Genomic DNA, 15,994 nt, shown 5'->3' with positions numbered 1-15,994 from the left:
CGGTTTGTGTCACGATATGAACGCCGTGCATCGCCGCCATCCGGTGTCGCCTCCTCGTTATATTTTCCGCACCGGTGGCCGTCGACACGCCGCTCTGTCGCCGCCGGGGAATTTCACAACAGTGTGCGACGCACCTTCTACCGACGAAGGGGATCGCTCTCATTCATGCATACCTTTCGTGTGCGAGAGCGTTCCTCTGGAGACAGCAGGATTCCTCACGTAGTCTTCCTTTTATCGGTGTCTCCTTTCTATAGTGTCACTAGCATGGCCAGCTGTTTGTCAGTATACGCTCGCGTTGCGGCACAAACCGCGTCATAACCAAATGCTTCAATTTCTATTAACTCGTAGCTTCATGATACTATCCGCCAAAGTGTTTGTTTTCGGTATGGCGCAAAGGAGCAAGAAAAGTATCATTATATGGTATGTATCTTTGTTATGATAACGTTTATTAGTATATTTATGTATTTAGGCTTCATAATAGTTTTTGCTTATTTATTTTTGCAGCGTAACAAACATAAATAGAATAGGAGTCGTTCTTTTTATCTCTACACGACAACTGGTTTGCAATGGAACAGAGCGTTCTTAAACTGGTGACCGGCGCAAGCAATCGCTCCGCCATTAAGTCTCTTGGCCATCACAGTTGTGAACGAGAACGGTGTATATATTAGAATAAATAAAGGCAAAAAGGAAATGCGAAAGAGAGAGAGAGTGAAAAGAACAAACGGCACATATGACATGTGGTGCATAATTAAAGAATGACCATTCCTATGCCAGGTTTAGATGCTTCTAGCGTAGCTCAATTTACAAGAAAGATAAGAAAAGAAAGGTAAGCCAATCGAGCGCCGTCACTGCATATATTAATCTATGTGCATCCAATACCGCAATCCTGCAATGAGTTTTATTTTTCTTACATCAAATACCTTCGGTCATAATGGCGAAGGTACAAAGAGGATAAACAAAGGACGAATGAATAAATGAAAGTGTAAATAGAGAAAAAATAAGCACAACGGAAACGAATCCGTACCTTGAGTATCCGCCACGGAGTAAATGTAAAGAAAAGAATCTCGCCAGCAATAGCAAGTACAATCAATCAAAGTATGTTGCCGACGGGCACTGTGAGCTCGGCTGCTGTGTTTAATGACGGCGACGTGGGAAATTTTCCTCTTGACGCTATTGATGGAGTCTGAGAGATTTACGATCCCGTAACGCAGAAGTCTTGTCACGCGTGCTGTCGACTTCCACGCTAGAGCAACTCCGCCCACGTCAGCTCGAGTCTTTTCCGCTTCCTTTAAACTCGGTCCCACTCAAGCCCGCAGGTAAGTGAAACGAAGAAACGAAGCTTGATTCGTAGTTTTCTTGAGAAGGACGACATAAAAATTGTTGTTCTTATTTCCTGAAGCGGCATTTGTCCAGACAGGCCTGCACAGCTGTTCAAGAAGAAATGTATTATTGTTGCGAAATCATCAAATGGCCATTGAGCGAAGAAGACGCTGTCTGTAGCAGCGAAACGGTGCCTAAATTCCTATTGGCTATGACGCCACGTTATCTGCGCGCCTCGACTTGGCAGGGCTTGCAAGAGCCCGGGGCCCCTCTGGCGTTGCACGAGGGCATCGCCGCAACGCCGCGCCACCCTCACTCTCCGGAGCCTGCGTTATCCGCGCGTTCCACGAAAGCACAAGCTCTTGCTTTAGTTCCAACTTCCCCTCAGTAATGCCATTAAAAATGTCAATGTATAAAAAAAAAAACAGAACAAATTCGAAAGGAAGAACGTTGGCGGCAGTGAGTTTCCAACCTACGACCCCCACGCTGAGAAGCAGAGTGTTCTACTTAATGGGCTAATCCAGCGTCTCCTAGATAGCAGGCCTGTGCACTCTGCTTCATGGCATCATGCTACTTGGACCGAAATTTTCATTGTCAAGCATGGTGTGACGAAAACAGTGACATTAGGATCACCGCCGCTTAGTCGGGAGCTTCAGTAAAACTTCATTTGGGCCTCGTTGGCACCTAATTCTGAACTTAGTCGTGAGCGTCTTGATTAGATTCTGTGGCAGTCGGCCACGGTAGCATGACGTCAGTGGTCGAAGTAAACCAGTCTTGGGCTACTAGCAGGTGTTGGCCAAGCAACTCAACCCGCTCGCTTGCCCGCAAGGTGTTAATAACTCGAAGGGCCACTCAGCGGCATTCAATTGGGCATAAGGCAAATCATAAGAAGTGCTAAAGTGACTTCGGACGTTTTGCTTGATAATGAAGGGTCTATTTTGTGTCTTTGTTAATTCGTGACCTTCCACTGGCCCATTTAGCAGCGTCGCGAGTTATGAGCCACCATGTTATTTTATTTGAATTTTATTTTGATCGTAACTTCACCGGCACTCAAATCGCAATAGCTCATTGCGGCATCTGTGGCTTTCAATCGATTCCCAGCTGCAGCGGTTATGCTCTGGCGAGGGTTGGACGAGAAAATGCTCGCGTGCGCCTTATAGAAGCAGACGCGGTCAGCGTTAACCCGTAGCCCTTCATTACGATGCCTCACGAAGCCGGGCATTCAGTGCGCAAGCTCATCTTTACGACAGCTGAAGAATGTGTACTTGCGTGTCTGCGCTAACGCTATCGCTTGAAACACAGACATGCGAGAATGCACCCGCACCCCTAGCTGCATTTCTTGAAATCGATTCTGGTTTTTAATCTACTATTTTCTCTCTTTTCACACAGTGAGCATGAAATGCCCTGGAGGACCCTTATCGGGACTACTTGGGCAAGCACACAATGAGACGCATGCTAAAAATACTGCAAGGGTTGAAGGAACCCATACTTGTTACTGCTATATGTGCGTACTTGACATGGTACGTGGGCGGCGAGTCATTTCACCACTTACGTTGTTCCAGAAATATATTTAATTCTGCCTGAACAACCGCTTCCTCATGCATAGTGGAATCAGTGGAATTGTGCGTAAGGAAGCCTCTGCTTTATTAATTAATTAATTAATTAATTAATTAAATATTTGTTTGTTTATTTATTTATTTATTTATTTATTTAGCAAATACCACCAGCCTGTATTACAAGCCTTCGGCAGGAGTTGGGTACAGAAATAATAAAAACAGAGAAAACGTACATTGCAACAGAGGCAGCAAACAACGAGACTCGACCTTAGTCCATAACACAGTAGAATCGAGTACAAAAGCGACACACTCGACTCGAAAGAGATTACTTGTGTGCCCTATTGTTCACTCAGGGCTTGTAGAAACAAGTTCACCGTTTCAGAATTGACCACGTTTCCAGGCAATCTTCCATTGAACAATGGTGCGGGAAAAATGAGTGTTTGAATACATTTGTTTTACACAAAAATGCGCCGACTTTTTTAGAATGACAGGAACGCCTAGCGCCACGGGTAAGGGAGGCTCAATGAAATACCTTTCTCTAGTTTTATTTTGTTATGATAATATAAGTAAAATAATTTTAGTCGCTCGCGGTGACGTCGCATGTCCAGCTGTAACTTGCCTTTTATAGCTACTTCTTATGCTACAGGGCTAGCCCAGTTTATTTATCGATTTCGTGGTAACTGTACATGAATCATGCAAGAGTGACTGCCAGAGATTCAGTCAACATACGGTATCATTGCCTCAGAATTGCACTGAGAGCATTTTATCGTTTTAAATTTATTCATTTTTCATATAATAAATTTACGTTGTGAGGGAGCATGTGAGACTTGGCAGTAATGCCCGTCGAGCTAATTTGCTAGGAGAAGATGACACAGTTTGTGCATTAGCAAGTAGGAGTTCGCTACATTGTTTGGTATGGTCGTCATGGTTATAATGACAAAAAAAAACAAGTCGGTACTCAACATAGTACCTGTGCGTTTGTCATAAAACTGTCTTAAAGGCAAGTAAGCTTGTATGTCAAGTTTTAACATCCCCACTCGCTATGATACAAAACTGTAGACTGCTGCTTTTTGTGACAAGGCGCACACTCCTCTAATCTGGTGACCTTGCAATCATTTTATCTTGAGGCACATACTTCAAGAAGGTCTGTTGTCATTATGGTGACCGTTGAGATTTATATGACATGGCGTAGACGGCTAGCAGACCAATAATCTCTCTTTTTTCAGTCTTCCTGCAATGAGAATTGATGAAGCCATGATAAACATGCATTCAAGAAATTGTGAAAGAAAAGTTAGTTCAATAAATGAACAAATCACGGTTCTAGTTTAAGCGTTCATAAACATACCTAGGGAGGATTCTTGCCTTGATGGTACTTCCAGTGGTGACGCATTCACTGTTGACTTGTGCGTCCAGATACAATAAAGACCAAAGGGGTGAAAAAAATATCAGCAGCGTTTTGAAGGCTGGAGTTGAACGAAAAAAGGGGCTCATTTACAATGGTGCAAGTGTGGGTGAGTTTGTGACTCATAACTAAGAACAGCGCAGAAAACTCTTCATCACAGAAAAGCACACAAACACAACACTGTTTTGCGTGTGCGTTACTTTCAATGGTGTCCCTGTGCGGGCTGTGCTTCGTCAAACCTCGATTAGATGGCAATTGCTTCTGCCAGATACTAGTAATAAGCTCAATCATTTTATTATGTCTAAAATGCAATTATACCGACTTTATCACCGGAAGTACATTTCCCACTAATGCGCAGTGAATTTATCGCGGTGTATCATTTATGCAGAAGCAGCCAAAACTATTTATTATTTATGCTTTACTAGATGTTAGGAATTTTAGCGACTGCAAAAATGTCAAGAGCTTCCCTTGAATTGCCTTTGAAAAGCAATACATTTATGATTATTATTATCTTCTACATTAAAGAAATGACTGTAGGAATTGGTTTTATGTGCCTCGCACGCAAATTAATTCAAAGTTCAAAATGTGAACCACTGCTTTTTTACTCCCCGGTGCACAGGCCCAGGGGCTGCAAGGTTTGTCCTCTTTCGTGGCTACTCTCTGAGCAGACTGTACTTGGTTCCAGCGATGAATTTTCACGCCAGCTAGAATTTCTTGTTCTTCTGGTAACGCGTCATTACGCGGCCAGACGCAGCGGATCGCTGATGACGGAAGCCGTGCAGCCGTTATGTCGTTGAAGCGCCGCAGCTGATAAAGTTCATCGTCTTTAAACAGGTTCGCTTGATGGCGGCTGTCGAGCGTTGAATGCGTAAACTGACTGAGATATTATTGTTACCTAATTAAAATGAACCAGTGGGATGCTGCTCGAAGAAAACAACCACACCGTTGCCGAATATTACCACCGTACAATTTGAATCGATAAGCGCATGGACTCCAATTGATACCAGTGGGCTGCTGCTTATGACGAGTGACTAGTGAGATCCCAAAACCTTTATCCAAGTAATAAAGCAGATACTTTGATAAGAAAACGTGTAACAAGAAACAATGGTCTCCTTATTAGGGAAAAGAACCTCATGTTATCTACGTTTGTCGGTTATCATATGTACATTTGTGGATTACACATTTAGCCGCGTTGACCGCCCCCAAGCAGAAAAACATACCAATTAAGGTGTGCGGCCCAAGTACAGTTGCTCCACTTACGTGCTTTATGCTGGAACCCGCCGCGGCTTTTTCTTCGCCCTTTGTGACGATCGCTGCAACATAAGAGTTCGTGTAGTCTGTTGCCTCAACCATGATGCTCGCGGAGAAAAAATGTCGCATCTGGCGCATCTTGTTTGGCGTCATGTATGACGCATCTGCTGCAGCCAGGCTCCTCTCTGAGGCTTTCCACGCTGCGCCAACTGGCGGCGTCCCCGCGATGGGCTCACGTGGTTCGTGTCTGAATATGTATTCAGGCGAGATATATATGCCGCGGGTTCGATTAAACCGAGCACGGGATACATTCCAGAGGTTCATTGAATGGCAGCACATACCGAGTGGCACATAACCAGTGGCCGGTGTTGGCGTCATTCGGGGTAATTGAAAAGCGGCATTTGTCGAGTGTCACATGCCCAGGGACCATGGACCACCAGTGTCCCATGTTGACGTAAAAGTGGTTCATTGCAGAGCGGTATGTATACAGTGACGCATACCCAGTGATCCACGTTAGCTTGAAACAAGTTACATACGGACAAAGAGACAAACGCACAAACAAACAAACGTACGGTAAAGCTTTTCCGAAGTTCCCGAATGATACCAATCGCAATTAAAGAAAATTACAATAAGGCGTAAAAATGCGCCCGCTGAAGTATATTTGCGACCAATATACTTCAGCGGAATACTGTGTGGTTCTATGCTGATATATTGGTAACCGTCCTCCAGTCTCGCAGCATTTGTCCTGCGCACCGTGCCAGAATGCAGACGTTTTTTTGAGCAACCTTATACATCCACGACAGGTACGAAGACGCGTTCAGAAAAATGAGCGGCAAGGACTCCATTCAAAGAGGACGCCCTTATGCAGCACGTTTCGCTAAAGAACGCTCTCTTCACTTTTTGTGAATCGGCTGACGCGTGACTGGAAAAGATAAATCGACCACACCAGCGCTGTCAAGCAGCCCTCCAGCTGTTTGAAGGCAGCTCACGACGACGCCCAGGCATCTGCAACGACGCCTGCTGCTCACACTAAAGCCGCCTTGTTTCTACACGCTCGTCAGAACGACGCGCGGACTTTCGCCCCTCGAAGGAGAAAATTAAATGAAAAGAGGCAGTATGTCGAGAAACTTTTGCGCTCTCTTCTCTTTAACCCAGACGAGCGTGCGACGAAGCCCATCATTGGCTATGGATTCTTCCCGACATGATTCACGGCAAACCAAGCAACAACAGCGCTAGCGATGGCAGTGATGCATTTCCGCTAATGTTGCGTCTCCCTAATGAGTTTCGGATGCGCGGCCGGCACGCGCGGAATCAATGCGGCGGGAGACTCGTCTCACTCGTGCTCCTTCCGTCCCCAAAGCGAAAAAGAAATCCCACAGGAAAGACGTTGGGAGTGGGGCCGGGTGGCCTTATAGAATGTCCCGCTGAGGCAGGAAAATGAACAGAATCTAAGCAAGGAGTCGAGTCCACAGGCTAGAAGGTAAGCAAAGCAGCAAACGAGAGGTGCAGCAAGCAATGAGGAAGCAAAGCAAGCGTGGCCTCTTTGCCTGCCGATTTTGCTAAATATCGACCATTAGGCCAACCTCTGCACATAGATATATCCTCGGTACTTTGGTCTTCCTGAGCTTGCAACACGCGCGTCGCAGCTTCTGCGCGAGCCAACAGAAGAAGCAATAAACTAAAAAGGAACTAAGTCCTCGGGGCATCGGGGTCGATTGGTTGCCGTCAGCCGCCACTTCTGCATTGTGGCTGGTACTATGTTGTTAATGCCCGTTTTCGCCCTACCGTGCTAATGTGCTATCCCTCACTATCACTCTTTACTTCGGGCATTTGCTAAAGCGGAACTTTCTTTACGCCAGTAAATACCAGACACCATTACTTGCTGTGTTTGGAGCACGTAAAACATAAAACCTATTCAGAAGTGCATCGGAATTCGCAAGCGCTTAAAAGCGCGCCAGTGAAAAAATTTAAAAAAGAACACACACTAAAAAGCTAATTAAAATTTGTTACCCTAGCGAGAGAAAGTGAGCGAATGACACTGCCACAATGTGATTCTGCTGGGAAAGGACGGAGAATATGTCAGCTGAGCCCGATTGGCTACCACGCGCTGTGGAAGCGGGAAAGGGGACTAAGAGGTCAGTACAAAGATAAGGAGAAGAAAGAGGCGCCATCGTGAAAGTGATTAATGCTCATTTTGACTTCCATCACACACACACACACACGCACACGCACACACACACACACACACACACACACACACACGCGCACGCACACACGCACACACGCACGCACACGCACACACGCACGCGCGCACACACGCACACACACACACACACACACACACACACACACACACACACACACACACACACACACACACACACACACACACACACACACACACTGTTCCCTGTTCAAAGCACTGCCGATTCTTCCCGTCATTCCTCTTGTCTTCTTCATTTTCTTTTTGCGTGTGAAAGCTTTATATGTATCTGTACTGGAGGCGGGACGACTGCAGTGTGTGTTTGTGTTCGCCATGTGTCGTACTTTTATGTCATTCGAGAAGAAAAAGAAAGCAAAGGAGAAATAAATGCTAGCACGTTGTTTTTATCTTCCTCAGTATTCAAACTGTGTTCGCTTATGCCTCCTTTTCTGCTCTGAAACGTGTTATATCTGGCAGCAGTTTCAGATAGATTACTTGGTTATTTTTTCGTTCTTCCCGCAGCTATTGTCACTATATTGTGTGTTTGTTTTTGCCATTTTCTTTCCATAGTCCACACTCCCTTACAGCTCAGAAACACTGATGGCAGGCTAAAATCCTTTCGCCGGTCGAGCTTCCCAATCAATTGTCCACGCCTCTTGACCACATCGAATGACCCAAATTTTAAACCAACGCCAACATGACACCCACGATTGTCTTCACATTTTAAATCTAGGCTCCCAACTCACCTATTCTTAGGCTAGACGGCGCGTGAACCGTTTAAGCTTTGTCCCAGCGCCCTCTTCGTTTTACACAACGCCATTCTCGCTTTCATCGCCTGCCCCTGCCCCACCTCCCCCCTTTCCTAGTCACGTACACCTTTCCCTTTTTTTCGGAGAAGCGGTGGAGAACATGCGCTAAATGACGTCATAGATTCAACGGGATAACCATTAGCGCTTGTATTGTGAATTGCGAACGAGTTGTTAGGAACGTGAAAGCTGATGGATAACCACACGTGCATGAGCTCAGTGGTGGCATCGTCATTTCTGTTAATTGCGCTTTGGAGGAGCTCTCTCGAGCATTTAACAGGGCGCTCCTGCACAAATATCAGGCGTATTGACATAAAACATTTAGGAATAAAATGTGTCTTGAGTTGAACATGCTGCAGAAATGTTGAAGCTGTGGGAGTATTTAGGTGTGTAGTAGAAAACCCACAAGCTGCTGCGCTGTCTGTTAAAATGCTTGTTTGCGCATTGAATTTAATTGCAGGTTTCTTGTGGTAAATGAAGGCTAAGCATTTATGCTTAGACAATCGCACGTACAATATGTATATACGAGGGCACCGTCATGCGCCTTAATGGAGTTGCTGTTGCGGCATACCCTCTACACCTAAATTCAACCGACGGAAGAAAACACGGTAGCTCCACCTTACAACTTTATGGCGTTATTCTAGTTGTCAGTTCACACCATCTTTTTCTCGGTCTTCATTGCTGTACATGCATGTTAGACTTAAGTACACCAAGTGTAGAGGCGCTGCAATCCGCTAGTGGTAAGCAAGGAATATTTATGGACCGCAACGAGCAGTCTATGCGGTGACCCTTCTTGCTTCATTCCGCGTTGAAGATCATTCCGCCAAGTTGCGAAATTTCCTGGAAGCAAAGTGTAACCTGAGATGATAACGGTCAAACAATGCATCTTCTCACGGGTGTCACACATATTTAGCTACAATTTCGTAGTCACTATCAATCCCGGTTTGTTGCAATAAAGTCTTTGCGATTCCTCGCACTACTTTAGTGTACATCACGTTTAGTGTGGCTGTTTCAAAGCCTCTACACGTTTAACAATGTACCGCCGTGAACGGTCCAATTCCTGAACCAATGACTTCGTTATAACAAATGTTTAAAGCTTCAGAATTATTTATTTGAGATATTCAGTTGCACACGATGGTGGGATCAACACCGCTTGCGTCGGAGCAGCAGCTGTTAAAAATTAAACAAATTCTTGGGTATTGCGTGCCACCCCACTTTGAGGCGTGCCGTAGTGGGCGACGCTGGAATAATTTTGGCGGCCTGCAGTTCTTTAGAGGATAGAGAGCACTTTACCAAGTGCAGTGCCTCTAGCCTGCTACCCCACGATGGGGAAGGGCTTTGCGGAAACAACACAGATAAGATTGAAGAGGAAGCAGGATGGTATGCTTAAGTTGATGACGATGAGAGCGGCGCAGTGCATTGTTATTGGGCGAAACGCACATTTACAAATTACAGTATACGCATCTTCGCGGCCAGAGATCGAGGTTACTGCTTAGTAGCCAGGAGAGTGTCTATGCTTGCAAACAGCCGCAAGTTTATTTATTTATGTAGTTATTTATTTATTTATTCATTCACTTATTTATTTATTTATTTAATACATACAGCGGACGCGAAGTCCATGCAGGGTGGATAATACAATATTAGGTCACCAAAGTAAAACAATGTCCATACAACAAAATGCTGCAACAATACGCCAACAATGCTGATACAGAAAGTAAACAATCGTGATGCAAGGTTCATAAAGGCAAAGCATTCCAGTCATTAATGGTGCGTGGAAAGATAGAGTATTTTAAATAGGTTGGTTCGGTCAAAAGAGGGGTTTGTGTGTTTTGGTGATGTTGGTGAGTAGGTCCCGTCAGTAGTTTTTAAACTGGCGTATTAATACCAGAGAGCATCAGGGCGTCGATTATCTGCCCCAGCGTGACATCTACAACAGAGTCCGATGGGCCAATCTTGGGGAAGTCTCGTTGCTCGCGCTGAAGGTCTAAGGTCCGCGGGGTCAAGTGGGGCCATGCATTCGCCGTGTTCTTTAATGGGCACCCAATGCACGGCACACGAGCGTTTTCGTGCTCCACCGTGGCTCAGAGCAGAGGCGCTGAAGAGGGTGCACGATGCCTGCAAAAGAAGTTCCACGACAATCGCAAAAGTACCTTCACCAGAAAAGCTTTCCCAGACTGTAGCAACAAACACTCCGGGGGCCAAAACGCCTTTACCTCTTCTTTGCTAAAGAGTTTGCGTTTGGATTCTATAAAGTTGCACAACTCTGGTATTCTTGTTCTTCTTCTTTCTTTACTCCCTTGTTCTTATAAAATCAGTAGTGCTTCATTTTCTCATTATTCTCATGGCACCACGGGTTCGTAAGTCTGCTGACTCCACATCCGCATTACATTTATAACTTTACGCAAGAACAAGCCTGCTTAAATATAAACGTATATTTCTGTTGGTCATTATATGGATATACGGCACGTCCTCTTTTGTTAAGCCTGCCTTTCGTTGTTATCGTATATCCACCGGCATACGTTCCAGTCTTCATGAACAACTTGCACGGGCGGCTCCTTGTCATCCGGCGGTGAGAAAACTGTACTGCAGTCTTGCTGCGTTTGTTTTTCATGAAGGAAACAAAAAGAAGTGTCTCGTGGTACACGTGTGGCTCCCTTATTTATTTATTTATTTATTTATTTATTTATTTATTTATTTATTTATTTATTTATTTATTATTATTCGGCTCTACCGGCTTCAGCGCGAGGCCGTAGGCAGGAGTGGGTAGTAAAATAGCAGATACAACAGTGACAGTATGCTTTCCAATACAAGAAAAAACCAAAAAGTATTACAACAAGACAAACCATGCATGCGTGAAATATGAATAGAAATTTGCTGTTCACCATGCTAAGAGACATTGGAATGATTGGAAAGTGTGCGACGTTTTGGCACAAAAGTACAAAATTGCTGAGTTTAGCTCAAGGAAAGATGAAGACAAGAAAGTCGTCAACACATTGAAGAAATGCTCGCAGATAACCTTAGTAAGCACTTTTCACAGAGGTGAGAAACGAGTATCAGGCGCAAACAGTGATGATACCGCTCTAGTAATGGCTAGAAGATTAGGTGGAATATCTTAAAAGAAGTTAATGTTCAAATGATGGCTGATAGCCTCGCTATCGCATTCAAGAATAAAGACACACTTGGGGATGACACAGCTTCAGCGGGCAGGGCGTTCCAAGTGTGTGCTGTTCAGGGAAAGAATGATGTTGGGAAAGTGGTTCTTTTGCAAGAGAATTCTGGCATTTTCTTGGTACGGTGTGGCAGTGTTATTCGCGGGTTCATAGGTTCGATATACGTGTTTGTATTTATTCCTATTTATTCCCATTCGAGCTTTGTATAAATGTCGAAGGGGATTTGTACCTGCTATAAGCGTTGTGAACAAACGTAATTGATTTTCTTTGTACTTTTTCCAGCTTGGTAATATCAGTTAGTGTGTGTGGGTCCCATTCAGAAAACGTGAATGCCAGTTTCGGCCATACATAAGTTTTGTATGCCAGCAGTTTAATTTCATTGGTAGACCTTCCCATTATTCTGCGTAAATACCCAAGTGTCTTCATTGCCTTTTTTTGTGTGTACTCTGTGTGTTCGCTCCACTTTCAGTCGGATGTAACTATAACACCCAACTATTTGTAACTGTTAACGGGATATATGCAGTTGTTACTGATGCAACAAGAGAAAGGTAGATGATGGTTCTTGCGCGTAACTCTTACTACGACGGTTTTTTAGGAATAATGCTCACCTGCCAAGTGCAACAACGTGCTTCTATTTTATCCAGATAACTATTTATGGTTACCTGCTCGTTAGGGCCAGTGATGATATGATATAAGATGCAGTGGTCTGAAAAAAGTCTTATGTTTACCGGTGTATCGCGGACTATATCACTGATGAATACTGAAAACAGAACAGCACCAAGGATGGAACCTTCAGGTATGCCAGAGTGAACTGAAGTGAGGGTGGAACTTGAACCGTCTGCGGGAACGCTTTGGTACCTGTCTGAAAGATGTGACTGAATCCACACGAGTAATCAATTGTTTTTTTACGATCGGTTTTAATGTTATAAGTAACTTCGGATGGGAAAAGCGATCGAATGCCTTCTCGAAGTCGACAAATATAATCTCAATTTGACTACGGTAATGAAGAGCGCCTGCCAGGTCGTGAACTGTCTCAAGTAGATGAGCGGTGGTTGAAAGCCCTTTGGCGAAAACCGTGTTGCCATGGGTCAATTATATTGTTCGTTTCAAGAAAAATTGAGATATGTTTGACAAGTATAGGTTCAACTATATTCGCGCATGTACACAACAATGAAACAGGGATGTATGAAGACACCTGTTACTCGTTTTGTTTTAGCTATGAGAATTATTTTGGCATATTTCCATTCATTCTCGACTTTGCCGCAAGACTGTGATTTCGAGAATATAAGTGTTAGATAATTCGAGCACCATTACTTTTACCGAACAAGATATGTGTTAGGTATGGCGGCAGTTCTGGATGATTTTTTGTTGTCTCAATGTTAAGCACCAACGACAGATTGCCTTCTTCAGAAACGCTAACGTCCTCTAGAAGTGGTATGCCGTCAAGCGATGGAAAACAAGAGGTGATTCCATCGTCGCTTATGAACACCGAGCTAAACTAGAGGTTTAACGTTTCCGCTATTTCTTCGCTGTTAGTTATGTTTGCATTGATTATGGAAAAGCATATTGAACGTTTATTTTTCGGTGCGATATGACGCCAGAACATTCCGGGGGATGATAGAAGAAACTTTTTAAAGGACACTTTCTGATAATAATCTTTGGCGTTTGTGATTTTGTTTTTCAGCTGCGCGTGCAGTCTGTGCAGCTTGCATGTGCTGTTGCCTGAGGGGCATCGCTTGTGCTGCTTCCTGGCTTTGTCCAGCTTGCGAGTTAACCAGATTTCTTTTGCTGTCCAGGGATCAAAATTTCGCAGTACTTTCTGCTTGCATGGAACGAGACTATGTAAGCATTTTAATACAAACTCATTCATTCAAAAAAAGAACGCCACAGGTGATCCACAGAGTGTTCAGTAGATTCCTAAAGCGAATCAAGCTCAGAAAAATCTTTATTCACAGCATTCAAAGTGTCAAAGTCGTTCGCTGGAACGGAAAAAGTTAAAAATCCATTGTTTTTCTTTCTGATGTTTTATGGTAAAATCAAATTGCTCATTTAGGGACACCACTTAATGGCCAGATATACCATCAACAAGTTGAAGCTGTGGATTGTGAGGCATGATTCCTTTATTAACAAATAAAAAAATGTACAGAACTGAGTTGCCATTCCGTTGAGTTCGAATGGAATCTTTCACCACTTGCGTTAGATGGTGCACTAAAACAAAGTCGACAAGTGACTCAGAAGCTCTGCTGAGCGGATCCGCGAAGGCATGAGCCCAGTTTACTGTTGGAATTTTGAAGTCTCCGGCTAGTAACAAATTGCGAGTGTTATTGGAAATAAAAAGTGCCAAAGAACGTGTTGTCAGTGTTCGGGGAGCGGTAGAGTCCTCCAGTGATTCAATTCATTTCATCGAGGGATACCTTTATAATCACACATTAAACTCATGGAATACCAGGTATCGTTGAAACGCTTAATAATTCCGAAAATAAGATAGCTACTCCGCCGCCTCGGGAATCCCTGTCGTGTCTATGGACATTGTAGTAAGGTGGTGCGATTTCAGCATCAGTAATGTTATTATGCAATGAGGATTCAGTTACAATTATTATATGTGGTGTATGGGCTATAATAATGCTTTCCAGGTCCTCTGTTTTATTTATTACGCTACGTGCATGCATTTAGATTCATGCGCTTGAATGTTTTTATCTGCCTATAGGTCATTCAAACATTATGACTTGATCGGTACCTTTATCCACATGCGCTCTTATCTTCTTAGCAGCGTCCCACGTGTACAGAGTCGATCACACTTGTCTAGAGTGACCCGAAGGCTGCTCCGCACTGCGCCTGCGACGCTTAGCGACAAGCACCGGGTTCGAGATGTGTTGGCCGATAGCGCCACGCGCGTGCACGCTGCGGCATTCGCGGGCGGCCAAGATACAGGCCGCAGCATTCTAGCCGTGGCACCTTCGTAGCTCAGCTGGCAGTGCTCGTCCAGTGATAAAAAGCCGGTGCTCGAGACCCGCAAATCACGCAGGCCTGTATCTTGGCCGCCCGCGAATGCCGCAGAGCCCACGCGCATGGCGCTATCGGCCAACACACCTCGAACCCGGTGCTTGTCGCTAGGCGTCGCAGGCGCAGTGCGGAGCCGCCTTCGGGTCACTCTAGACAAGTGTGATCGACTCTGTACATGTTGTCATTGATCTTAACATTGTCATAAAAAGCTGAACTCTGCTTTCTGATGCTTTTTCATCAGCGTTACTTTCCCATAATTGATGTCTAACTTCTCTTCTGGCAACAGAAAAGTCCTCTAAGATAGAAATAGCGTTTGATTGTCTTAGCTGCGAGCGATTTCTTAGTACATTTAGCCTATCACGGTGGTCTGAAATCACCATGATGACCGAGCACGGTTTGTTTACGCCCGATTCTATGCAGCCGTTCAACTGAGGAAGCCTATGCGCATAACATTCACTCAAATATTTCTGGGAAGCGATTATCAGTAGCACTCTTTCTTGACGTGAAAGGCGCTTTCGACAACGCTTCCTATCAAACCATTCTAGACGAACGTTTGACAATTGGACTAGGAGGGCGAGTATATCGATGTATCCGAAACTACTTGACACAAAGATCCTAGTTCGTACTTACGGAAGATGGTCCGAATACCGACCACTACACATGCCGAGGCATTCCCCAAGGCGGTGTTGTAAGCCCTATTCTTTTCAAGCTCACGCTTCTTGGGCTGGCCGAATCCCTACCGGAAACAGTGAGTGTCTCAATCTACGCCGACGACATCTGCATCTGGAAATGAGCGATCATTCGCCTGAAGGTTCGCGCATGGATACAGAAAGTAGCAATACACGCATCTGACTACACACACAAGGCCTTACCATCTCAACAGACAAATGAGCTTTAGTCGCTTTTACGAGAAAAGCGATGACTCGTTATCCAGTATGCATCAATGGCCAGCCTATCTCCTACAGCAGAAATCATCGGTTTTTGGGCGTCATTGTTGACCGGGGCCTCTCTTGGAGCCCTCAGGTTGTCCACTTGAAGAAGCTCACATCTATTGTTCACATCTTCAAGTTGATCGCCGACAAAACATGGGGATCGTCAGTGGGCTCCATGCTACAGTTCTATCGAGCACTTTTCATCGTATTCCTACGTTACAGCTCTCCAGCGCTTGCTAAAACATGCAAGTCAAATCTTCGAGAACTTCAGAGCGTACAAGCACAGTCACTACATGTTTGCCTAGGCCTTCGGCGGAGCGCCTCAGCCGCAGGAGCCATTATAATGGCTCA

The 15,994-nt window shown here is 44.7% G+C and overlaps 1 long non-coding RNA gene across 2 annotated transcripts; it reads right to left on the bottom strand.

Moving 5' to 3' along the window:
• Positions 1-721: 721 nt before the first annotated feature.
• On the bottom strand, positions 722-5,699 carry LOC135907261 (uncharacterized). 2 transcript variants are annotated; one of them, XR_010565953.1, is made up of 4 exons: positions 5,539-5,699; positions 4,222-4,339; positions 4,012-4,107; positions 722-1,427 (listed from the first exon to the last, which is right to left on the bottom strand). It is a non-coding gene; the product is annotated as an uncharacterized lncRNA (long non-coding RNA). The 2 variants fall into 2 exon arrangements; XR_010565952.1 differs by lacking the exon at positions 722-1,427 and having other exon boundaries at positions 2,746-4,107.
• Positions 5,700-15,994: the final 10,295 nt, after the last annotated feature.

The sequence above is a fragment of the Dermacentor albipictus genome, chromosome 1, assembly GCF_038994185.2.
Source record: "Dermacentor albipictus isolate Rhodes 1998 colony chromosome 1, USDA_Dalb.pri_finalv2, whole genome shotgun sequence".
NCBI lineage: Eukaryota > Metazoa > Arthropoda > Arachnida > Ixodida > Ixodidae > Dermacentor > Dermacentor albipictus.
Note: the sequence above shows the minus strand (reverse complement) of the source record. Positions and strands in the feature narration are given on the sequence as shown.